The 26357-nt window shown below is 44.4% G+C and overlaps 1 protein-coding gene across 1 annotated transcript in view; it reads left to right on the plus strand.

The window, feature by feature from the left end:
• The first annotated feature begins 6641 nt into the window (after nucleotides 1–6641).
• LOC144754727 (dimethylaniline monooxygenase [N-oxide-forming] 2-like) overlaps nucleotides 6642–26357 on the plus strand; it is a 400207-nt gene continuing 380491 nt past the window's right edge. Inside the window, exon 1 of the mRNA XM_078642888.1 lies at nucleotides 6642–6905. The gene's annotated coding sequence lies outside the window, so the exon portion shown is untranslated. The remainder of the gene's footprint in view (nucleotides 6906–26357) is intronic.

Consider the following 26357-nt stretch of genomic DNA (forward strand, 5'->3'; position numbering starts at 1 on the left):
GGCCGTTTCTTGTCGTGGGTACTAGGCCTACTAACACAAGTGAGGTACCACTTTGATTTGAAGACTTTGGGGATCATTGGGTGGGCGGAGGTTTGTGGCTTACCACAGATTCTAGAACTTTCCATCACAGAAATATCAGGAAAATCTGGTTTTCTTTTTACAAAGTTTGAGGTTTGCAAGGGATTCTGGCTAACAGAACCTGGTGAGAGCCACACAAGCCACCTCATTCTGGATTCCCCTGCATAGTCCAGTTTTAAAAAATGTAGAGGTTTTCTAGGTTTCCCTAAGTGCCGGCTGAGCTAGGGTCCAAAATCCACAGCTAGGCATATTGCCAAAAAGGGCCAGTTTTCACTGAAAAAATGTGATGTGTCCACATGTGTGGGCCTTTTCTTATCGCAAGCACTAGGCCTACCCACACAAGTGAGGTATCATTTTTATTGGGAGACTGTGGGGAATGCTAGGTAAGTGCAAATACATCGCACCCCACAGATTCCAGTACTTTTAATCACAGAAATGTGGGGAAAATGTGCTTTTTTTTTCAAAGTTTGAGGTTTGAGAAAGTGTTGAGAAAAATGTGATTTTGTTCCGCTAAATTTGAGTTTGCAGGGGATTCTGGGAAGGAAAATGTTGGGTGATCGACACAAGTCACAGCTCCCTGAACTCTCCCCCGGGTGTCTACTTCTTAGAAATGTGTGAGTTTGGTAAGTTTCCATAGATGGCTACCGAGCCCAGGACCAAAAACGCAGATGCCCCTTATCTATCGCAAAACGACCTGGTTTTGCTAGGGGCACCTGCTTTTTAGGTTTCCGGATTCGGCAGCCATTTAGGTACACCTACCAATAAGCAGGGCAGGGACAAAAGCATATTGTTGAAACATCAAAATTATCTATCCCAAAATGACCTGATTTTGAAAGCGGGTCACTTGAGTTTTTGGTCCCAGGCCGTTTGCAGCAGAGAAATTTAGTGTGCCAGTGCACATGACGGAATGGTTCCGTCATGAGCACAGGAGCACTGGTGCTCATGATGGAACCATTCCATCATGAGCACCTAAGCCGTTAATTATCCTCAATATCATCAGAATCCCTTGCCCTTTAATCAGAGGTATGCCTAACATTGCTAACCTATACTCCAATCATCATTAGATTTTTTTAAGTCACACATGTTGCAGATAGAACTCTATGAGGTTGAAGTCAGGAGAGCTGGCATCAATAGCATTGGGGCTGCATTGCAAAGCCTGACAATGCAACATGCGGTGCCCACAGGTGACAGAGCAGGCAGCAGCTCGGTGACAGCATCCGACTGCGCCGGTGAGACCAAGGCTGTGGTGTGAATTGGGGCAGTGCGACTTGTGATATCCACAGGTCACGAACAGGGCCGGACTGGGACCCGAAATCGGCCCTGGCAAAGTGCTCAGCCGGCCCACCCTCTACCCTGGGGGTGCGACCACACTCTTTGCCAGGGCCGGTTTTCGGGCCGATTTTGTTACGCTGCAAAAACGGCCCTGTAACAAAAACGGCCCCCTGGGACCCAAAACCGGCCCCCACCCATGCGGCCGACCGGGGGATTGCCCGGTGCCTGCAACGGCCAGTCCGGGCCTGGTCACGAACATGAAGCAATGTCGTCATTGCTGAAGCTCTGTCATCGGTAGACCCAAGGTTGCTTTGCAAACTAGGGCGATGCTTCGTGTAGTGCCCACAGGTCATGGTGCAAGCAGCGGTGTCAGTCGATGATGCTGGAGTCGATGGCGCTGATGTTGGTGGACCAGTGCTGTAATGGGGACAGTGTTACAGCAAACAAATGATGGACAGAATGCTGACAATGCAAACATTCTCCCCCATTAAAAAGCTCTGGGTTAAATCCATTGTTCATTTGCCCCCTACGCCACCCCAGTTTGGACCCCGCCATATGCATATCAGTCTTGACCCTGTGCCCCATGGGAACAGTCAAGACCAAACTGCCAGGCCAGGTCCTCCCTGGACTGGAAAGAAGCATCCTGGGACCAGTTTCAGGGTATTTCACCCTTCTTCAGCCAGGCTAGCTTGAACCCAGTGGCACAGTAAGGAAGGGGCTCATGTCTGGGCATACCCATCACACTTAGGCCAAAAAGTGTTACAGCAAACAAATGATGGACGGAATGCTGACAATGCAAACATTCGCCCCCAGTCAAAAGATCTGGGTTAAATCCATCGTTCTTTTGCCCACTACGCCACCCCAGTTTGGACCCAGCCATGTGCAAATCAGTCTTGACCCTGTGCCCCATGGGAACAGTCCAGACCGAACTGCCAGGCCAAGTCCTCCCTGAACCCGGAACAAACATCCTGGGACCGGTTTCAGGGTATGTCACTGTAACGAGGTACACCGCCACGAGCGAGTGGAAACACAGGACGCAGGTGTTGAATGGTGGCTCATGGATTCCTCCCCTCCTTCCCCTCAGGACTACCAGGAACCTTGGCAACCACTACCGCAAAGGGAGAGAATTCCGAGTGGCGCCTTTAAGTGGGCGTGTACTACACAGGAAGAACCACCCCAGCGTGATGTGGATCTCACGGCAGTGGGTAAAGACCAGGAAGAACACCAGTCGGCGTGTGACGACACCCGAGGAGACGGAGTGAGAAGTGCAGGAGAAGACGAGAACGGAGGACGGTGCAAGCCAGGAGGAGAAGCAGACGAGTCAGGAGGCCAACGGATCCACGCTTCGCCGTGCTACACTCCCGAGGGAGGAGTGTGGCTAACACAGGTACGGCAGAAGCTTTCAAGTTGGGCGGGGAGGAGGAGTTCAATACTGCCATAGAACCGGATATACTGTGTTACCTTACACCCAGTTGTACATAGCTGTACATAGTGTAAATATACCTGAACCCATCTCCCTTGTCTACCTCCTTTCCCTTCACTCTTTCCCCACCACGAAACCTCCACTATTGCCTGCCGTATATAGTACCAGTCAGCGGTGTCCCTCACTTCCCCGGTTCCCCTCGGGATTGACACGGTATGAGGACGTGAGTTTAACGGTCCTTCTGTTTGTGTTTCTCCTACACATCCACGTCGAGAGAGGGCTCCAAGGAACTGCCAGGAGGGCGGCTACCAAGACAGAAGGGATACCACAGAGACAGCCTCACCACGGATCCCTCAGAGTTTGCCCGGGAAAGATTGACATTTCGCCGTAAAAAGCTGTATGTGAAAATAAAACCTGCATTACCAAAAAGAAGCCTACAGCCTCTCACTACCCCCCCGTTACAGTCACCCTTCTTCAGCCAGGCTAGCTTGAATCGAGTGGCACTGTGAGCAAGGCACCTACTTCTGGGCATACCCATCCCACTTAGGGCAAAAAGTGTTACAGCAAACAAATGATGGACGGAATGCTGACAATGCAAACATTCTCCCCCAGTCAAAAGATTTGGGTTAAATCCATTGTTCTTTTGCCCACTACACCAACCCGGTTTGGACCCAGCCATCTGCAAATCAGTATTGTCCTTGTCCCCAATGGGAACAGTCCAGACCGAACTGCCAGGCCAGGTCCTCCCTGGACCGGAGACAAGCATTTGGGGACCGGTTTCAAGGTATGTCACCTTTCTTCAGCCAGGCTAGCTTGAATCCAGTAGCACAGTGAGCAAGGAACCCACATCTGGGCAAACCCATCCTACTTAGATCTCAGTTAAATCCATTGTTCTTTTTCCCACTACGCCTCCCCAGTTTGGACCCAGCCATATGCAAATAAGTCTTGTCCCTGTACCCCTTGGGAACAGTCCGGAACGAAGTTCCAGGCCAGGTACTGCCTGGACCGGAAACAAGCATCCTTGAACCGGTTTCAGGGTATGTCACACCGGTGAGACCAGGGCTGTGGTGTGAATTGGGGCATTGCGACTTGTGGTATCCACAGTTCACGGGCATGAAGCAACGTCGTCATTGCTGAAGCCCTGTCATTGGTAGACCCAAGGTTGCGATGCGAACCAGGGCAATGCTTTGTGTAGTGCCCACAGGTCATGGTGCAAGCAGCGGTGTCAGTCGATGATGCTGGAGTCGATGGCGCTGATGTCGGTGGACCAGTGCTGTAATGTGGGATGGGGCAACACTTCGTGTACCTCTCGAGCGATGTCCACTGGCCACAGTGCAGACAGTGGTGTCCATGTTGCCGTGGAGCGGAGGCGTGGGTGAGGCCAGGGCGGCGATGTGAAGCAAGGCGATGCCCATAGGTCACAGTGCAAGCAGCAGCTTGATGATGGCATTGGTGCACAGGGTCGGTGAGACCAGGGTTGCGTTGTGAAGCGGGGTGATGCTCCTGGTGGTGCCTTCAGGTCACGGAGTCAGCAGCTGCATCATTGACTGCATTGTACTTGTTTTACTTCTGTTGCAGCACAAAACTCACAGTTCCCAGTGCTGTTGGCAGATGTACCTGCAGTCTTTGATGTTCCTTAGACTTCGAATAGGAGGCCAGCTCTACTTCGAACCCTTGGAGAAACACAGGAAATAAGTTGCAGAAAGTTCAGACTAGTCCTTTCACTGCCCAAGAGAGAAGCAGCAACTGCAGGCCAACCCAACAAAGCAACACACAGCAGGGGGGCAGTACTCCTCCTGGCATATCTTCCAGGTCTTCTTCTTGGCAGGTCCTTAGTCCAAAAGAGTTCTACATTTCGGGGGTTTTAGGTGTAATACATACCCCTTTTTCCCTTCAACATTTTTCTTCAGAAAGTCTCTTTTGCTCAGCAGAACAAGTTCCGTCCTCGCTGGTCCAGCCAAACTACAGGGGGTGAATACAACATTGTGCAGGACAGCCATAGCCTATTCAGGGGCTAGTGACAACTCCTCTCACCACTCTAGCCCAGGACGGCTCATCAGCATATGCAGGGTACACCCCAGCTCCTTTGTGTGGGTAGCATATGCAGGGCACACCTCAGCTCCTTTGTGTGGGTGTCGGGAGTGAATGCCCAAACCAGCCCCTGTCAATCTATAAAACCAGACGTTGATTCCACAGGCAGGCAAAGGCAGGGGTCGGTCAAACAAGGAAATGCCCACTTTCTAAAATTTAAATTTTCAAACACACAATTTAAAAACCACCTATACTAAAATATGTGTTATTAAATTCTGAGCTCAGGGCAACTAAACACCATTTCTCCATCTTGCCCAATTGAAAGTTACACTTGTAAAATGGCACAAGGCAGCTCCAGTGATCACCTACAGGAAAGACAGCCTTCCAATAGTGAAAAACGAAATGCACATTATTTCACTATCAGGGCATGTAAAACACACCAGCATATGTCCTACCTTTCACACACACTGCATCTTGGGCCTAACTTAGGGGTATTAATCACAAATGGGGCCTCTCCCAGCTGAATGTCCTAGATGCTACAGTTTCTTATAATGTGAGTGCAGGCTTCTCACAAAAAGTGAAGGACTGGTTTCACACACCACCTGGTGTCATGCTTCATCATTGACCAGTCCTCGCTCTCTAAAAACTTGGTTTGATAGAGGGCGGGCAAACACCTGATGACAAGGATGCACTTCTAAACTAAGTGGGGCCCTTACATACAAACAATGAGATAAAAGGCCATTATAGATGTCAAATTAATTTTAATGTGATTGGCATCTATATGCCAGAGGCTGCCGGCTCCCAGTACCCCATGCCTCTACTTCCCTTACCCCAGATCTCCTCTGGGTCTTGTGATTACACCTAACTTAGGGGTGTTTTATATGCAATTAAAGAGAAGGTTAGGGACCGGCAAGTTGGTGCACTTGCCAGGTTGACATGGCAGTTTAAAACTGTGCATGCAGTCACTGCAGTGGCAGGTCTGAAATACCCTTGAAAGGCTGCTTGTGTGGGTGGCACAATTAGTGCGACATGCCCACTAGTGGTACAAAAGGGGGTGGTGATGGACGGAGCACCTGAACCAATCAAACACTCAAACCCAGCCCGAACTGCCAAGCCATGCCTTCCCTGGACCGGATTCAAGCTTCCTAGGACCGGTTTCTGGCATTACAGCCGTCTTCAGCCAGGCTTGCTTGAATCCAGTGGCAAAGTAAGCAAGGGACTCACGTCTGAGCATACCCTGCCAACGTATGGTGAACAAAGCGGTACAAAAGGGGGTGGTGATGGACGGAGCACCTGAACCAATCAAACACTCACACCCAGTCAACAGATCTGGGTTTAATCCATCACCGTTCTTTAGCCCACTCTGCCACCCCAGTTCAGACATGGCCATATGCAAATCAGTCTGACCCTGTGCCTCATGGGAACAGTCCAGCCCCAACTTCCAAGCCATGCCTTCCCTGGACCGGATTCAAGCTTCTTAGGACCAGTTTCTGGCATTACAGCCGTCTTCAGCCAGGCTTGCTTGAATCAGTGAATACAAACTCTAAATCCTATCTAGTCCATTCCAATAGGTATTAGCACTCCCTTTTAAAATGTTTGTTTTGTACAAAATGCTGCCTTCCAGTCATCTCCAATCCACACCCTGCCCTGTTCCATTAGCCTCCCTCTCCCTTTAACTACAGCAGGAAATGTCCAGCTCGGGTGACGAATAACTCTTGTGTGGTACACAACATGCTTTTAAAGGAACAACCAGTATCGAGTCGCCTTGGGTGTCGTAATGCTGAGGTAAATAATTAACAGCATAAGCCACATCCATATAGTAATTTGGGTGACAGGTGGTGTTATCACAAATGTTCCTGGAAAGAAGGGGAGCTTTCACCCTGAAGGAACTGAGTCTCATAAAAGCGTGCCAGCTCCTTGAAGTCTTACCAAGAGGCACATGCAGTAGCTCACTGAAAAAGGACCAAAGGCTTACCAGAAATAGGAAATCCGGACAGACAAGGGAGAAAGACTATATCATCTTTTTCGGGTACAGACGCTGTGGAACCAAGCCCGAATACAAGCTCACTCTGCCAGCAGACAACAAATAAACAGCAGAGAGGTGAGGTGGGAACTTGGCACTGGAGGGTGGGTAGGAGGGGCAGGGTATTACTGGAGGGTTACCAATGGGAAGGCCCCTTGCCCACACAGGCCTTTTTACACAAGAGTTGCGTGCACACCTTAGTAGGCACTAACCTGTGGGGGTTGGGGGGTGATAGTCTGCAAGCTTGCACAACTGTAGGTAGACAGGTAGTCGGCAAAGCTGCACTTCATCGATTTCACGAAAGGTATTTTTTAAAAATGTCAGCGTCATAAAGTTGGTGAAGATTTGCAAAAAAAATGCGAGAAGCACCCTTGAAAAGGCAGCCTTTCTGGAGAAAAAAATGCAAAGCCTTTGGTTTTTTAAAGTTGCCCATGGTGGAGCTGTGTGACACAGGAAGTCTTTGCATCTTTGTGAAACTGCCCACATTTTCAAATGATCACAGGCTAACTCCTCGGAACTAGACCAGTTTCTTAGACTTCTGAACAAAACCCAGGTTGCTGAGACTCCTAAGCAGTGTGCCAGTTGATTAGACTGCTAGACAGTATTCCAGTAGCTTACACTCCTGGGCAGCATACATGGATGTCAATTCACCAAAATGCCTGGGGTAGCGGAAGTGACTACACATGCTCCTTGACCTTCACTTTCACTCACACATACATATGGTTATACATACAGATGCATTCACACTTACACACAAACACACACTCACGCATACACACACAATGCCTGCACATACACACACATTCGAATATTATACACACACTCTCTTACATAACCATACCCAAAACTTCAAGCACGCACGTGACATACATTTAAAAGCATTTTTTACTTACCTCGGCTGCCAGGGAAGATCATGTTCGAACTACCTGTACTCCATTTTATATTAAATAGCGAATAATGTAATAATAGCCACTATCAGTATAACCAATAATTGACAAAAAACGAGGTGAGTGTAGCCCCCACCGACATCCTTAAGGATGAGCTGCTTCTGTTCACAGCTGACACTAGGGGTCACTAAAGCAGTGCCAGGGGTCACAAGGGGCATGCCAGGGGTCGCAACACAGACCCCTGGCGACCCCTAAATGATGTCCATGGCAACATACCCATTGACTTGACTCGTGTGCCTAGGCTACAGAGCGGTGTACCAGTTGCTTAAACACCCAGGCAGTAACCCTGCTGTTTTGATTCCTGGGTCAATCAATCAATCAGGGTTTGTAAAGCGCGGCTACTCACCCGTGAGGGTCTCAAGGCACTGGGGTGGGGGAGGCTGCTGATGCGTTTGGGCAGTTCAGTCGAAGAGCCAGGTCTTGGTAATACCCTGCTGCTTAATCTCCGAGGCAGAATATCCGTTTGCCTAGACTCCTGGGCAGTGCATTTGTTGCTCATACTCCTGGGTAGTATACCTGTTGTTTAGATTCCCGGGCAGTTCATTCGTTGCTCAGACTCCTGAGTTGCTTAGACTCCTGCCCAGCTCAGCATCTCTATGGATAACGCTTGCAGACAAGCATACTGCGCCCAATACCATCACTGACAACTCTAAGCACTATGGGGCAGATGTATCAAGTATTTTTGCGTTCGCAAACCGGCAGATTTGCAGAATATGCCCAGTTGCAAATGCAAAAATTGCTTGTTCGATGCAGCAAACCTAATTTTGCGATTCGGTAACCTGTTACTGAATCGCAAAATTGGTTTGCGATTTGGTATTAGTAAGGGACGTGTTTAAGGCGTCCCTTCCGAATACCGAATCGCATCGGTATGTATGAATGTTTTGTGACCGCAATTGCGGTCATAAAACATTCGCATTTTATCACCAACTTCAAGTAGGTGGTAACCCATTTGCAAATGGGAAGGGGTCCCCAAGGAACCTCTTCCCCTTTGTGAATGTTTGTAAAACCCTTTTTAAGAGCAGGCAATGGTCCCACGGACCACTGCCTGCTCATAATAATTGAAAAGAAAACTTTTCATTTTCTGTTTTGTAAAGCATCTCATTTTCTTTTAAGGAAAACGGTCTGCTTTACAAAAAAAAAATATTGCTTTATTGAAAGCAGTCACGAGCATGGTGGTCTGCTGATCTGAGCAGGCCACCATCCCCGTGATTTTTGTGATTCCTAGGGGGTCGCAAATTATGGCCTACCTCATTAATATTCATGAGGTAGGTCATTTGCCACCCTCTAGGAATCACAAAATATGTACTATACACCTTCATACATTGCATTCTGCGATTTCCTGATTGTGAATCCTTGTGATTCGCAATTATGGAATCGCAAAATGCTATCTACACACATCTGGTCATTTATCATCAGTCACCACTGCCAATCTCAGACCACTACACCCAGTGCAGCCACTGCTAGTCATTGACACTTATTCACTGTTAACACTGCCGGCCCAAGTGCAGCATACCATTTAAGGCCTAGCAGTGAAGGCTAGATGGTGACGTTATGGGGCAGGCCTATTGCTGATTTACATATGCTTGGACTCTGTCTGTACAAGTTAACAAGTAATTTCCTATAACAAGTTGAACAAGTACTGACAACTTTACCAAATTTTATATGGAAGAAGTAAAAGTATGCACATTCCTTAAAACAATATGAATATTTTCTCTTTATCATATTGAATAATATTGGAAGCTGTATCAAAAGCCATTTAATGATTACATGTTCTAAAAACAATTCATTTCCCATCCTGGGTTTTTACGTCATCGTTTGAGCTGTTCAGGCAGAATCGTATTTCATATAATTGGCTAAGTATACTCCATTTGGTGACCTCGGAAGGATGTGCAGCTAAGTAGGCTTTTCCAAGATTACCCCTCAGACCCTCCAGATCACAGCTGATGTCAGTGCCAGCATTTAAGTCAATGAGCCGTATCACCAAGCATGCAATTTAGCCAAAATAACTTTGCAGGCTGTGATTTCTTACATACCAATATTTAGAGGAAACTACAAGTCTCAGACCATTGCTAGTGGTCGAAGACAGGACGGGTTGAAGACGTCACACACGGCAAGGGGCCTCTTTGCAGCTATGGGAGCAGTCCCCTGATTGGCTGATAGCTTCTCAAACTCTCCGTTTGCTCTCAGTGGTTCCGTCGGAACCAGACTTGCTTGGAATCGCGGCTGTGGGCGGGGCGTATGTCACATGTAGTCAACACAATGTAACATGTTTGTCTGATGTTATCGATTCTGTTTAAGATGAGTGCAAATACCTGAGTGCTCACCTTGAAATTACTTTCCACATTGCTGTTTTCACACCTTTAGAAACATTCATTTGGGGGTCAACAATAACAGGAGCTTTGCCTCAAAGAAGGAAAACAAACACATTATTTTGTTTAGACTTGTATTTCAGCATCCTGCATTTCTACTCCCATCACTATACTTTATCCAGATGGTTAGCATCCTACATTAAATAAGCATTGCCAAAGCCAATAGGTCTCGCATATACAAGAGCTATTGACTTTGGCAAAGTGTTTTTGCTGTACTGTATACCAGAGAGGCTACGAGTTAGTGGGGTGAGGTGTACTAGAGTGGAGTGGAGGGTGTTGAGTGTCGTAGACTGGATTTATTGGAGTAGAGTATCCTAGAGAGGAGTAGGAGGAGTAGAGTGTTGTAGAGTTGAGGAGAGGGGAGTAGAGTTCGGTGGTTCAGTGGCATAGAGTGTTGTCGAGTGCAGTGTCATAGAATGCAGTGACGTAGAGAGGCGTGGTGTAAAGTGGAGTGATGTGGAGTGGGGTGGAACAGGGTGGAGTGGGTTGGGGTAGATTGAGGTAGTGGGGTGGATTGGAATAGATTGGGAAGGATTTCATTGGGGTAAAGTGGGTTTTATTGAGCGGAGTGGGGTGGTGTGGATTGGAGAGGGTGGACTAGATGAGGTGGATTGGATTGGAGTGGGGTGGACTGAATTTGAGTAGAGTGGTGCGGAGTGGGGTGAATTATAATGGAGTGGAGGAGGAGAAATGGATTGGGGTGAGGTGAACTGAATTGGAGAGGGGTGGATTGGAGTAAGGCAGGTTCAAGTCTAGTGGATTTTTTGGGATTGGAGTGGGGCAGATTGTATCGGAGTGGAGTGGGGCAGATTGGAGTAGGGCAGATAGAAGTGGGGCAGATTGTTTTGTATTGGAGTGGAACTGATTAGAGTGGGGCAGATTGTTTTGTATTGGAGTGGAGTTTATCAGGTTGGGGTGCATTGCTTTGGATTGGAGTGGGGCCAATTATTTTGGATTGGGGTGAGGCAGATTGAAGTGGTGCAGATTGTTTTGAATTGGAGTGGAGCAAATTGGAGTAGGGCAGATTATTTTGGATTGGAGTTGGGCAGATTGGATTCGGCGGATTGTTTTGGATTGAAGTAGGGCAGAATATTTTGGATTGAAGTGAGGCAGATTGTTTAGGTTTGGAGTGGGGCAGATTGGGGTGGGGCAGATTAGAGTAGGGCATATTGTATTGGATTGGAGTGGGGTGGATTAGGGAGTGGTTTGGTTTGCAATGGGGTGGATTGTGATTGATTGGAGTGGAAGGAATTGGGGTGGAGTAGGTGGACTAGGGTATGGTGGATTGGACTTGAGTGGGGCAAACTGGAAGGGATTGGAGTGGGGCAGATTGGAGTTGGGCAGATTTGAGTCGTTTTGGATTGGAGTCTGGCAGAGAATTTTGGATTGGAGTAGGGCAGATTATTTTGGATTGGAGTGGGGCAGATTGTTGGACTGGGGCAGATTATTGGAGTGGGGCAGATTATTGGAGTTGGGCAGATTGTTTTGGATTGGAATGGGACATATCGGAGTGGGGCGGATTAGAGTGGAACAGATTGGAGTGCTGCAGATTGTTTTGGATTGGAGCGGGCAGATTGGAGTGGGGCAGATTGCATTAGATTGAGTGATGCAGAATGTGTTGGACTGGAGTTAGGCAGATTCTTTTGGATTGGAGTAGGGGAGATATGAGTGGGGCAGACTATTTTGGATTAGAGTGGGACAGATTGCTTTGGATTGGAATGGGCAGAGGTTTTGGATTGTTTTGAATTGGAGTGGGGCAGATTGGAGTGTGGCAAATTGTTTTGGATAGGAGTGGAGCCGATTGGAGCGGGTGGATTGGAATGGGGCAGATTGGAGTGTGGCAGATTGTTTTGGATTGGAGTATAGCAGATTGGAGTGGGGTAGATTGGAATGAGACATATTGGAATGGGGAAGATTGTTTTGGATTGGAGTGGGGCAGATTGTTTTGGATTGGAGTGGGGCAGACTGTTTTGGGATTGGAGTGAGGCAGGTTGGAGTTGAGCTTTGGAGTGGGCAAATTGAAGTGAGACATGTTGTTTTAGATTAGAGTTGGGCAAATTATTTTGGATTGGAATAGGGCAGATTGGTTTGGAATGGGGTGGATTGGAGTGGGCAGATGTTTCTAAAGTGGGCCAGATTGTTTTAGATTTTAGTGGGGCAGATTGTATTGAATTGAGTGTGGCAGATTGTTTGGACTGGGATGGGGCAAATTGTTTTGGATTGGAGAGAGGTAGATTATTTTAGATGGGAGTGTGGCAGACTGCTTTGAATTGGAGTGGGAAAACTTTTAGATTGGAGTGAGGCAGAATTTTTGGGATCGAGTGGGACATATTGTTTTGAATTGGAGTAGAGTAAATTGGAGTGGGACAGATTGTTTTTGAAAGCAAATTTTATTTGTCAAATGTCAAGGATACTGCAGGCCCTGCATTCCAGGGATGTCAGCACAATCAGAACATGTAATATTGACTTTGACATTTTGCAGAATGATACCCAAGAAAATTGAAGGTAATACAATAAAAATCAAACTCCCCACTCCCAATCCCCCTACCCCGATCCCACTATACACCCACTCTAAGCAGAACCATTCCAATGTTAAATTAAAGCTGCCCACCAGGGTTCCAACATCCAGCCCTTTCCCTGAATCCTCCCCAATGAGCCCTAGCGCTATAAACACGGGTCCTGTTCTACCGGAACCGGGTCTAGGAGCAATTCCCTATAGTCTACCCATCTTTTCCATATTTTAAAGTGTTTTAGGGGGCATCCTCTGGCGATGAAGATGGGTATCTCTAGGCCCATGCAAAAGTCCAGGCCTTTCTTCCATGCGGCCAATGCGGGGGACCTCTGTGCTTTCCACGCCCTCGCTATGTCCCTTTTGGCTAACGTAAGACCCAATAACGATAAGTGGCATTTGTAAACATTGCCGCCTATCCCCTCCATGACGTGTAGTAGCGCTAGTTTCAGCGAGCGATGAAGATCCCATCCCAGCACCTCCGATAAACAATTAAACACCCCCTCCAAAAACGATCTAGGGAGAGACACAGCCAACCCGTGTGAATCAACGTACCTTCCTCCTGATTACATCTGAGACCTGCAGGGGAGGCAATAATGCCCACCCTCCATAAACGCATGGATGTGTAGTAGGCCCTATGCAGGTATTTAAACTGAACCAGGCGCACTGCTATGGCCGCTCCTCGTGGAGCAGCCAGGGCCTTCACTTAATCTTCTTCCTCTAAGGGACCTAAATCCCCTTCCCAATCCTCCCGGAGTTTCTGTAGTGTGGAGGAGCAGTGGATGACTAGAGATTGATATATCCTGGAGATCTTACGGCCCTGGAGTTCTCCCATAAAAACTTTGGCCTCCAGGGGGCTAAACTCAGCCAAAGACTCCAAATCCGCCAGACTAGGCAGCAGAGCGTGTCAAAATTGTAGATATTTGAAGAACTGGGCATCTGAAATTCCGCCCGAAGGTCCTGGAAGGTTTTCAGTACTGGACCCTTAATGACGTCCCCCAAGACCGATATCCCTATATAATCCCAGCCCCGGAATCCCTGCAGGGCCGCTAGTTGTGGCAACTGCCCATTATCCCAGAGGGGAGTCTCCCGCGTTAATGTGTTCCACCACCCCATCCTACGCAATGCCTGGCTCCAGACTTGGAACACAACCTTCATTATCGAGGGTAATAATCCCCGCAGTGATGCCGAGTATAACACCTTGTGCAGTGAGTGGTCTCCCAGGAGCCGCTTTTCTACTGCGTATGCCGAGTCCTTCAGATCACCATACCACCATTCGTTCAATTCAAGCAAATTAGATGCCTGATGATATGACAGGATATCCGACGTTGCCAGTCCCCCACAGTAAGTGAATAAAAAAACACAATTCCGCCGGGCCACATGTACCCTGCCCCCCTCCCACAAAAATTGCACAAGAGCTGCATTTACCTGCCTGAACCAGCAGGGGAATTGGATATGGGTGGTTCTGTAACTGATAAAGAAGAAGGGGAAGTGCGACCATCTTAAATATGGCTGATCTGCCATGGATCATCAGTGGAATACGGGAACAGGTCTTAATATCTGCCCGTACTCGCTACCACACCGGTACCAGGTTGTGCTCTCAAGAGACTGTGGGCACATGTGTTATAAATACCCCCAAATATTTCAGCCCTTCCGTCGCCAGCTGGATCGATGATGACCAGGCGCTCAATTCTTCCTGACCTCAGAGCCTCCAGAACGTAGACTTGCGGGAATTCATATAAAGTCCAGGGATCTCCCCAAAATTCTGCTTTAAGCGCATGAGCCGTGGCCCCGTTCTGTCCACAATTGTGAGGAAGAAGAGGACGTTGTCTGCATACAATGCATTCCTGTCCGACAACCCCTGAGTCCATTCAAAGCCTTGGGCCTGTGCATCCCTTAGCACCCACATGGCCAGTGGCTCCATTGGGAGGGCAAAAAAATATGGAAACAGCGGGCATCCCTGCCTCGTTCTCCGCCTAATAGAGAACACCAAGGAGGCAGCGCCCGCTACCCGCACCGACGCCGTGAGGCCTGTATATAGAAGAGTCAGATAAGAAATAAACCTCAGTCCAAAGTTCAGCCTATGTAATAATGTAAAGAGGTATACCCAGCTAAGAGAGTCGAATGCCCTATTCATGTCTGCTAACAACAACGCCGGCGGTGTACCCAGTCGCTGGACAGCCAACACCGCTACATGCGCCCGCCTGATGTTATGTCTAGTCGCCCGCTGAGGCCATAAAACCAGCCTGATCGGGGTGCACCAGAGCAGCTATATGGGGCAACAGGCGATTCTCCAGGGCCTTTGCCAATATTTTGTCCTCCACATTCAAAAGAGAAATGGGTCTGTAGGATACATGTTGAACCTGCAGCCTACCGGGCTTATGGAAGACGACCACCTCTGCATGCCTCCAGTCTGGGGGAAGAGAGCCGCGGTCCTGTGCCTCCTCTGCCACTGAGCGTTAATTAGGTCCCAACTGCAGAAAATACTGCTTAAAAAATTCACTAGGAAAGCCGTTATGCCCCGGCGCCTTCCCGGAATCGAGTTCTCCTAATGCAGCTCCCAGCTCCTCGTCAGTCAACGGGAGCTCCAGATCCTCTCTCACCCCATCTGATAGAGCCCTTGGGCGGAAAATCAGCTAAGAAAAGATCAATCCTGGTGGCAGGCAAACATCCTGGGACAGATTGTTTTGGATTGGAAAGGAGCACTTTGTTTTAGATGAGAGCAGGGCAGACTATTTTGGATTGGAGTGGGTCTGATTGAAGTGGGACATATTGTTTTGGATTGAAGTTTGGCAAATTGAAATGGGCAGATTGTTTTGGATTGCAGTGGGGCAGATTGTCTTGGATTGGAGTCGGTTTGATTTCCTTGGATGGGAGTGGGGTGAATTGGAATGGGGCCGATTGGAGGGTTGGAAGGATTGGAGTATGTTGGGTTCTAGTGGATTGGATTGGGATACGTGGTTTGGTTTGTAGTGGGGTAGATTGGATTGGATTGGTCTGGGTTAGATTACTTTGAGTGCAATGGATTGGTGTGCAGTGAGGTGGCCTGGCGTGGATTGAAGTGGGATGGATTGGAGTGTACTGCATAATTATGTGTTAAAGCATCATTTCAGAAATTATACATTAGAGAGAAACAATGTCGCTTTGCAATAAAATAATCCTCATGTTTTGAGGACAGCGCCCACAAGCAAAAACAAAAGAAAAACATGAGAAAGTGAGAAAAGAATACTGGCAAAATAAAAGAACATTAACGATGAAAAATAAATCTTTGTAATTTTGTTTGTCCCGCTAGGCACGTTTTTGCTTGACACATGCCTTCTGTTTGCAGGGTACTAAAAGTAAAACAAAATAATACCTCAATCACATTGGGAGCAGCTAACGGGCACTGGTTAAGTTGAATCAATCAGTGCTTGGCCCCTGCTCCACAGTGAGGAATGGAAATTAAGTTAGGCTTGCCTTGACAGATTGTGAGGCTGTAAAGAGGAGTAACATGCAAGCCAACAAATGGTAAGCAATGAATGGGCTCCAAGACCTGTTTGTAAACAAAAGTGTCTCGCAAGCAAGCTCTTGCCGGCTTGACCCTAAAGCTGCTTACAGATGCCATAAAATACAAATATTTACTTGCCACAGGTTCCAGACCCTCTCTCTGCTGACCACAAGCAGTTTTAAAAAATCAAAGTGTTCATCTTAGATTGACTAAACTGGTGAGGCCCCTCTCCTGGACCAGCTAGCAATGTCCTCTTTCCATTGGTATTCTAATTCAATCATTTGCTGCATTCATGGAAATTGGTTCTATTTTATCAGGTTCACCATTAACCAGTCATGGCTAGCTAGCAGTACTTTCGATTCTGTGGCACCACGGGAGCTAAAATAAAAAAACAGATTTCAGCCATTCTGCACTATGTGACTGCTTGACCGTCTTCCTGGTCTTTGAATATCCATTTTAAAAAGCAAAGCAAACCCATTTGCCATATATTTGCTATTTATGTAAAAAATAGAACAAACTGATTTGGCTTTAAGCTCATTCAAACTTTCACATTTAAAAAGTTGTGAAATAGTATGTAAATTTACGTAACACAAAAAAACCATTGTGAAGTCTGAAAGTTATCTTGAAGTGTATTGAAGAAAATCTGGATTTTCTATGATCATGACAATTTGGATTCTATGTTCTTTATTCACTACGATATAGGGAATTAAATTCCTTTTAATGAAAGTGTGCAGTTTGTCATGTCCTACGTATTTAATTCATACTTGATATTACCATTAATGGGCAGGACAGCCACTTCCCAATGTTCATTAGCTTGTAATCAATATACTGGTTTTACAAATAATGGGCTGAGCAAGAATCCTGGTTTAATTAAAGACAAGGGAGGGGATTATTGTGCATTCTCTTTTGTTTCTCTTTGTTTTACACAGCACTTCCGCACTCTACCATACCTATAATCCTGCTCACACCAGCAGGAAATGGCATATAACCAAAACAATCAGTTAAACTATAAATAGGGCCAATCTCGAATGACTTCAGATGAAACAGGATCAAAACTCTTTTCCATACATCAGCGATTCCATACGGATCACTGACAGAATATCGAGGAGCAAAATAGCGACCTGCCAAAATAGTGATACAAAAATACAGACTTCCTCTCTACAAACAGGTAAGTAAGTAGAAAAATATCGAACCAAAATTTCTTTGTAAATAATGTAGTTCGTTAAAATATCACATTTTTAAAATGTCTTAGAAGTAAAATAAAATAATGAAATAATAAATATAATTAAGTAAAACATACTTAAAAATACTTAAATAACCCTAAAATTATTAAATGATTAATGTAAATTTTAAAAAACATGCATTTTTATTTTGTAAAACAAATATATGTTAACTTAATAATATTAAAAAATATTCAATATTTTTAGTGTTGGATAGCGGGAGGGTAACATTGACTATTCCCACTCCAGTGAATGTAACAGTAGGGTAAGCGTTGGATAGAGGGAGGGTAAAAATTACTATTCCCACTCCACCGAGAGCAACAGTAGGGAAAGTGTTGGATAGCAGAGGGGTAAAAATTACTATTCAGACTCCAGAGAGTGCAACAGTAGGGAAAGTGTTAGATAGCATAGGGTTGAAAATTACTATTCCCACTCCAGAGAGTGCAACAGTAGGGAAAGCGTTGGATAGCGTAGGGGTAAATGCAACAGTAGAGAAAGTGTTGGATAGCGTAGGGGTAAAAATTACTATTCCTACATCAGAGAGTGCAACAGTAGGGAAAGTATTGGATAGAGTAGGGGTAAAAATTACTAGTCCCACTCCAGTGAGTGCAACAGTAGGGAAAGTGTTGGATAGCGGGTAGGAATAATTTACTATTCCCACTCCAGTGAGTGCAACAGTAGGGAAAGTAATGATTTAATAATAAAATTTAAATACATGAATTATCATTACCAATAAAGAATCAATAAAAATGAATTACCAATTACAAATTATTTAATAGTTAATTATAAATACCAATAAATATTCATTATTAAAAAATAATTACCTATTAATAATTAATCAACAACAAATTATTTTCAATACCAAAAATTAATAAGTAATACAAAAAGTACCAATTAATAATTAATTAAAATTAAATTACTTATCAATGCACAAAAATAATTTTAATATTACTTAATTACCATTAAATTACTTCCCACCCTATTCCCCTATAAACCCACAACCCGCTCTGAATAATAAATTAATACAATTAATATAATTATCAATTAAACAATTAATAAAAAATGAAATAACAATTATTAAAAATTCTTTAACAATTAATAATTAATTAACAATAAATTAATGATCAATACCAATAAATAAAAATAAATATTGACTTAATTACAATGATATTACTTACCACCCTATTCCCCTATAAACCCACAAGCCATTCCAAATAATACATTATTACAAATGATATAATTATCAATTAATCCATTAATAAAAATTAATTACCAATTAATACAAATTAATTACAATTAATAATTAACAATAAATTAATTATCAATACCAATAAATAAAAATAAATAATTACTCAATTACAATTAAATTACTTCCCACCGTATTCCCTTATAAACCCACAACGACGCTCCGAATAATAAATTAATACAATTTATATAATTATCAATTAATCGATTAAAAATGAATCACCAATGAATAAAAATTAATTACCAAATAATGAATTAACAATAAATTAATTATCAATACCAATAAATACGAATTCATATTTACTTAATTACAAATAAATTACTTCCCACCCTATTCCACTATAAACCCACAACCCGCTACAGAACAAAAACGCAAAATTAAATTAAAAATTATTAATAATTCCTAAGAATAAATCTTTAATTTACTATAATTAAATTACATCCCACCCTATTCCCCTATAAACCCACAACCTGTTACGAAATTAAATTACGCAAAAATTAAATTACACACAATTCATTACTTTAAAAAAAATCAAACATACATTACAAAAATAATTAAAAAAATTAACACATATACTAACATTTAAAACACTATTAAAAAAATCGATATTTCTTACCTGAATTTCGATATTCTGCACCATTATATTTTTGTAACTCAATAGTATGTCCACTCGATATTTAAAACACGATATTTTGCCATTCGATATTAAAAATTTCGATATTGTCACTGTTCCCCATTCCATACATCCCAGTATGGTCTGTGAGCTTTGACAGTGCCTGTGGTCCATGTAGCGCTGATGTAGCCTGAAGCTGCATTCAAACATCCTGGCACATCTGTTAACATCCTTAAAGATTCCATGCTACTAGACTCTTATTGCCCTGCAGCACCAGACTCTGGGTTCGACCACTCGGGCTCCAATATCTGTGGAAGATTGACAGCGGTATTAGACAATCTATTGACAATTGTAACAAAGTGGGGTGGAAGGGTTGACTACTCCACAACAGTGTCACAATCACCACCTTTGCCAGTTGCTGCATATCTTTCCTAGGCACCTGAAGAGGATGGCGAAGGGTGGAAAAGCGTAATGTGTTCATCCAGACCAACCTTGGAGAAAAGCATCTGCTGCAACAGCCTCCAGATCTCCAGCCAAGTTGCCAGTCTCGAAGCGAATAATTCTATACCAAAGGAGTCCCACACTTTCTCCTAAGTCCCAACAATCTGACAGTCTAAACTCCATTCTCTTCTGTCTCACTGATTTCTGAGTACCAGTCTCCTGCCATGATGGATGATCAGGGATGATATTCTGCAACCAGCAATATTGCAGGTTTGAGACCACATTCCCACAGGGCCTTCACTTGCTCTGCCAATTGCTTTGACCTCCGCCCCATATCTTGATGATATGTCTAACTGCATTCAGATTGCCCATACGAAGGAGTACCACACACTTTACCTTGCCTTTTACCAGGGTTTGAATAGCAAAGGAGCCCATAAGCGTTCCAAACAATTTATGTGCATTGAGGACTCCCTCTTGGATGGGAGGGGGAACTTATCTTGATGGGGGATTTTAATTGTGTGTTAGACTATGATCAGGATGTTACAAAGAGAGGTATATTTCGAAGTATGCGTAAAACCAGGGCGGCAATCTTAGAATTAGCAAGGATACACAATGTTAAAGACGTATGGAGGAATTTGTTTCCCGATATACCTGGATATACCTATTACTCTCCACCTCATAAACGGTGCTCACGAATAGATCTGGCTTGGGCATCAGATGAACTTATTGACTCAGGACACATGGAGATCTTCCCAGGGGTCTCATCCGATCGTAGTCCTATACTTTTCATATTTAATATTGTTCAAAGGGTACCTGAACTCAGACCCTTCACGTTCCCTAGATATTTGTTAACAGACTTAGTATTTGTAGCTAAGCTTAAGGAACATATTAAAGAATGTATTGAAATTAATATTAATACTGACAATCTCCTATCAGTTTGGGACGCCTGTAAAGCTTCTATCAGGGGAGTTGCGCAGCAATACGTATTTAAACAAAATTGTATGCGTAAGAAAGAGACTGAGCTATCCTAGCTAATATTTTATTACTTGAAAAAGAATTAGATGACATACTTAGAGCTGGTGAGATGAACGCGCAAAGTATAGCTCAATTAGAAACTAAACTTGTAATTCAGCGTTCAACTTTCAAAAGCTCTCTTAGGGAGAAATACAGTCAGAAAATTATTAAATATAAACTATCTCAATATGGATGTGGGGATAGAGTTGGGAAGCTTTTGGCTTATAAAGTCGCAGATGATCGTGCAACAACCCTAGTTAAAGCCATTAAGGGTCCCCATAATATTCTATATACTCAATCAGCACAAATTCTGGGACAATTTGTCTCATACTATGAAAATTTATATACCCCTGAGAGTAGATGTACTGAGGTTCAGATACAATCCTATATTAATAAGAATTTGCCTGCAGGAATACACTTGGAACAGATATGCATTGATCAATTGGAAGAGGAGGTTACATTAACAGAGCTTCGTCTTGCTGTTACCTCTCTTCCATCTAATAAAGCGGCTGGTGAGGATACACTCCCCATAGAGTTATACAAAACTTGCGCGGATGAAATTCTACCACTTCTCTGCTTGGTAATTAATTTAATTGGTGCTACTGGGAAGGCCCCGGATTCATGGAAGACCGCTAAAATTATGTTCTTCTTAAAAAAAAATAAACCTCCTGTGGAGTGTGGGTCTTATAGACCTATATCTCTGATAAATACCGACGCTAAAGTTTATTCTAAACTTTTAGCAATGCGAATAGCTCCTCTTATGCCCCAATTGGTAAATGATCAACAGCATGGCTTTGTTGTTGGGAGAGACACCACCACACATGTTAACATGGCTATTACTGCTTTCGATGTGGCTACAACTAATCTCACCCCACTCGGTATGATACTTTTAGACGCAGAGAAGGCGTTCGACCGAGTGGGGTGGGATTATTTGTGGGGATTCCTAAGGCAATTTGATTTTAGAGGGCGTTTCTTGAGAAGTATACAGGCATTATATAAGGACCCTAATGCCAAAATTAGTTATGCTGGGGTACTCTCACCAACTTTTTCAATTTTGCGGGGGACGCGGCAGGAATGCCCGCTATCACCCCTGCTTTTTGCTCTCTCCATGGAGCCATTTATCAACGCTTTGGAAGCTCAAGCCAAGATTGCCCCTATCTTGCATGAAGGTAAAACCTCAAAAATTACCGCATATGCGGATGATCTAGCTATTTATACTACCAATGTCGTGGATGCACTAATAGGGATAAGGGCAGAAGCTAATAATTTTGGGACCATCTCAGGCTATAAATTAAATATAAATAAAACACAAGTTAATATGAATTATCTGGCCAACCTACCAGTGCAAGGACTCTGTCAATCTGCAGTATATCTAGGGGTAAAGATATCATCTAAAATCGCTGATATAAATTTATTAAATTACGATCCTCTATTAAAAGAAGTGACCAATCTTTTGAAAAAATGGCACAAGATCCCATTAAACCTCCTAGGTCATATGAATTTGATCAAGATGAACATTCTGCCGAAGTTTTTATATCTTTTCCGTTCCATACCGTGTCGCGTTAATAACTTATTCTTTAAAAAGTTAGATGGCATTTTAAGTAGTTTCATCTGGGGCTATAAGAAGGCTCGAAGGTCTATGACAATATTAAAATTTCCATCTGAAAAGGGAGGTTTGAACTTCCCTGATTTCAGAGCTTATTTTTTCGCTTCCTTCTTAGGCCGGCTTTGTAGCCTATTTGCCGCTAACAATCAATATTTTTTTCACCAATTCATGCTCGGTGGTCACTCAAAACAATTCCTAGCAAAAGTACATGACCCAAATTACTTCAAAAGTGTAAAATTTAAGACTGCGAGAGACACAGGTTTTATATGGAAACAGATGTTGACTAAGTGCCATACTTCCTTTTTCCATAATGAGCTGCCAATATGGGACAATCCTGGGCTTCCAGACATTTTTAGAGATAAAATTGGTCGAGTATGGGCTAATTATGGTATTGAGACATTAGGAGATTTGTATGGTACCGATGGTTTTTTACAATTTGCAACATTGCAACTTCTGTACAAATTGCCTGAAAAAATTAGATATAAATACATTCAAATTAGGGACTACTTAATACGTAAGATGAATCTGATAGAAGTTACCAGTTCAGATATATGGACTTGTTTCTATTCTGCGAATAGAAAAGTATTAATTAGTATGGGATACAAGTGTCTCAGTCAAAATAGTTTCGATGAAGGCCCTAGATTGGCGCTAAAATGGACTGTTAGCTTAGGATCTAATGTGACAACCCAGAATATCTCTGCTGCCTTAGTTAATATCAGCAAAGTCGTCCAGTCTTCTAGTTTGAAACTCCAATCGTACAGGACGATTAGCCAAATTTACTGTACTCCATAAAAAATTTCAAAATGGACACAAAACAACTTCAATAATGATCGTACTAAATGTCCTAAATATGGTCTGGTGGCAGCAGACCTCATACATATGATTTATTTGTGCCCATCATTAGCTAAGTATTGATTGGACATAGAAAATATTTTAACTCAAAATCAACTGATCAATTTTCCATTAAATGCAGCGGTGGTACTATTGTCCATATACCCGGTTAGTTCTATCTATAAAGATTTGCTAAATATTGCCTTGGCTTGTGCTAGATTGGTGATTGCTAGGGCCTGGATCTCTCAGAATCCTCCTCACACGACCGAATGGTGGACATTGGTTCATGAAATTTACACTATGGAAGATGATATCGCCAGGAATAGAGGAATTAAAGCAAAATCAAAATTTGCTAAGATATGGGGTAATTTTTTGCAATGTCCGTAACGATATGGATCATGGATGCTCTTTCTGTTTATGATGTTATTAATTATTAGTGATTTGTACTGACCAGGAATTACTTCTCTTACTTTTGTTTCTGTCTTTTTTTAATATGAACTTGCACTAAATCGAATTTGATTTATTTTATTTTGTTGATTCTGTACTTGGAAAATGTTAATCTCCATGACTTGCTTGTCAAATAAAAAATTTAAAAAGAAAAAAAGAGGACTCCCTCTTGGACCATCTTCCTCCAATCAAGGGGGTGCTGTTCCTGGCACCCTCTCCCCAAAGACTTGCAACTTATTGTGGGACCAGGTATGTACAGAAAATAACCCCGCCATTACAGGCTTCTTCCTGCTTCTATTGTGAGTGGTCCAGGATGGATGCATCCCCAGTGCCACCCTGAAGAAATTTTCAATGTACACCAAGGCTGTGTCTGGGGAGTAGCCTGGGAAGGACACAAGAAAAAGAATCATGCCAAACTAGTTCTGTAGTTTGAGACAGTGGATCAACCTGTCTTGTCTGGAAATTCTTCATAAAAGTGGCATGCAAACCACCTCATTTTGTTCCAGTTCCAAGTTCTCAATGATGACAGAGGGGACTGCTCCAAAGACTATTCAGATTATTCAGAGGACTGCTGTTTAACCAAAACCGCTGTCTGCCTGACAGGCAGTCTCCAAAAGGTGAGGGGACATCTCTTGGAGACAGGATTACCTAATGGAGAAGATGTGTCCCTGCCCCATAGTGTCTAGAAACCTGCCCCCCAGAAGGAGACTGTCTCAATCAATCAGGGATTTGTAAAGTGAGCCAAATCACCCATGAGGGTCTCAAGGCACTGTAGTTGCTAGCTGCTTTATGGTGATCAGTTCATGTGAACAGCTAGATCTTGAGTCCTTTCCTGAAATGATGGAGCGTTGATGCGGTCCTGAGGTGAACGAGAAGGTTGTTCCAAGCTTTTGGCTGCCAGGTGTGAGAAGGAGCGTCCTCCGCTGTTGCTTCAGAGCTAGAGTGTCGGTGAGGAAAAGGTATGCGGATCATGGGTGTGCGATTGGTTGGTGGATGGTCATGTGTTTGTTCGTGTATGCTGGTCCTTCGTTCTGCAGAACTTTGTATACATAGGTCAACATTTTGAACTGCACCTTTTCTGGATCACGAGATAGTATAGCTTCATGATGTGGGGTGTGATTGGGTTTGTCTGGGAAGGTTGAGGATGAGTCTTGCTGCTGATTTCGGTATTGTCTGTTTTCTCTTCTGGAGGCGTGCTTTGATTCCTATGTAGAGTGTATTCTCGTACTCCAGCTTGCTGGTGATGAGGGCCTGCATGATGGTCCTTCTGCTGTTGACTGTGAGCCACCTGAAGATCTTACGACGCATGTGTAGGGTGTGAAAGCAGGCGGGTGAGACCTGTTTTTTCATAGATAGAATGCTGTCCAAGATGATGCCAAGGTTGCAAGTGTGGTGTGTCGGGCAGAGATGGGCCGAGTTCAGTAGGCCACCATGCTTCATTCCATAGAGAGGTCTGGTTCTCAAAGATGAGGACTTCCGTCTTGTCCGTGTTGAGCTGAAACAGTTGTCCTTCATCAAGTCGGGGCCATTCATAAAACATCTATGGAAGTTGACTCTGGTGGTGGAGGGGTCATCTGACAGCGAGAGGATGAGCTGAGTGTAGTCAGTGTAGGAGTTGATGTTGAGTCTGTGCGATCTGACAGCATTGGCCAGGGGGTTCATGTACGTGTTGATGAGGGTGCAGCTGAGGGATGATCCTTGGGGGATGCCGCAGATGATTTTCTTGGTTTCCGAGGTGAACGGTGGGAGACTGAATCTCTGGCTTCATCTGGTGAGGTATGAGGTGATCCATTTCAGGGATTTTCCTTGGATCTCAATGTGGTGGAGTCTATAGATCAAGATGTGATGGGATACGGTGTCGAAGGCGGCTGACAGGTCCGGGAGGATGCGTGCTGCCATTTCACTGTGTTCCCTGAGGGCCCTTATGTCATTGTTGGCAGCAATTAGGGCTGTCTTGGTACTGTGGTTGGTTCAGAATCCAGATTGAGAGTTGTCCAAGAGGTTGTTGTGTTTCCAGGTGTTTGGTGAGTTGATAGTTGATTACCTTGTCGAGGACCTTCACTGGAAAGGAGAGCAGGGTGCGGGCCAATAGTTCTTTGGTTCTGCAGGGTCGGCTGATGGTTTCTTCAGGAGGGTCCTCACTTCAGCTTGTTTCCAGTCCTCAGGGAAGAAGGCCAAAGTGATGGAGGTGTTCGGGGCTTTCTTGAGCTCATCGACAATTGTCTTGTGCCTGAGGTTGAAGATGTGGTGGGGACACGAGGCGGTGGGTGCTTCAGTGTGCACGGATTTCATGATGGGGGTTGTGGCTTGAGTAGTGAGAGAGTCCCCTGTCTAGGATAAGAGTGAGACTAGCCTGTAGCCAGTGGTTGTAAATGACCCAGGAAGAAGCTGGTTGTATTAGAGTGATCCGTGAGGACCCTGGTCCCTGTGCCCCTCTAGACTCATGTGCTTGTTCCCGATGGGAACTGTGATACTACATGGTTGCTGATGCTCTGGTCGGGGCTGCAACCACTGATTGTTGACTGCTTATTTGAGGCTGCAACAACCAAAAGCTGAAGATGCAATCAGGGCTACAGCTACTGAATGCTGATGGCCCTGTTGGGGCTACAACTATGTATTGTTGATGGCCCAGTGGGGGCTACAACTGCTGCCCATTCAGGTTCGAAGCTGCGTGCCAGTCAGCCAGATCATGGGATGCATCTGACAAATTGAGGAGGGCCTCCCTATGTATGATCTTCTCCAGACTGCACTGCTGCAGGACTAGCAGTACACCGATCGTACAATGGGGGTACGGCTCGTA

Source organism: Lissotriton helveticus, chromosome 1_1, assembly GCF_964261635.1.
Source record: "Lissotriton helveticus chromosome 1_1, aLisHel1.1, whole genome shotgun sequence".
Lineage (NCBI taxonomy): Eukaryota > Metazoa > Chordata > Amphibia > Caudata > Salamandridae > Lissotriton > Lissotriton helveticus.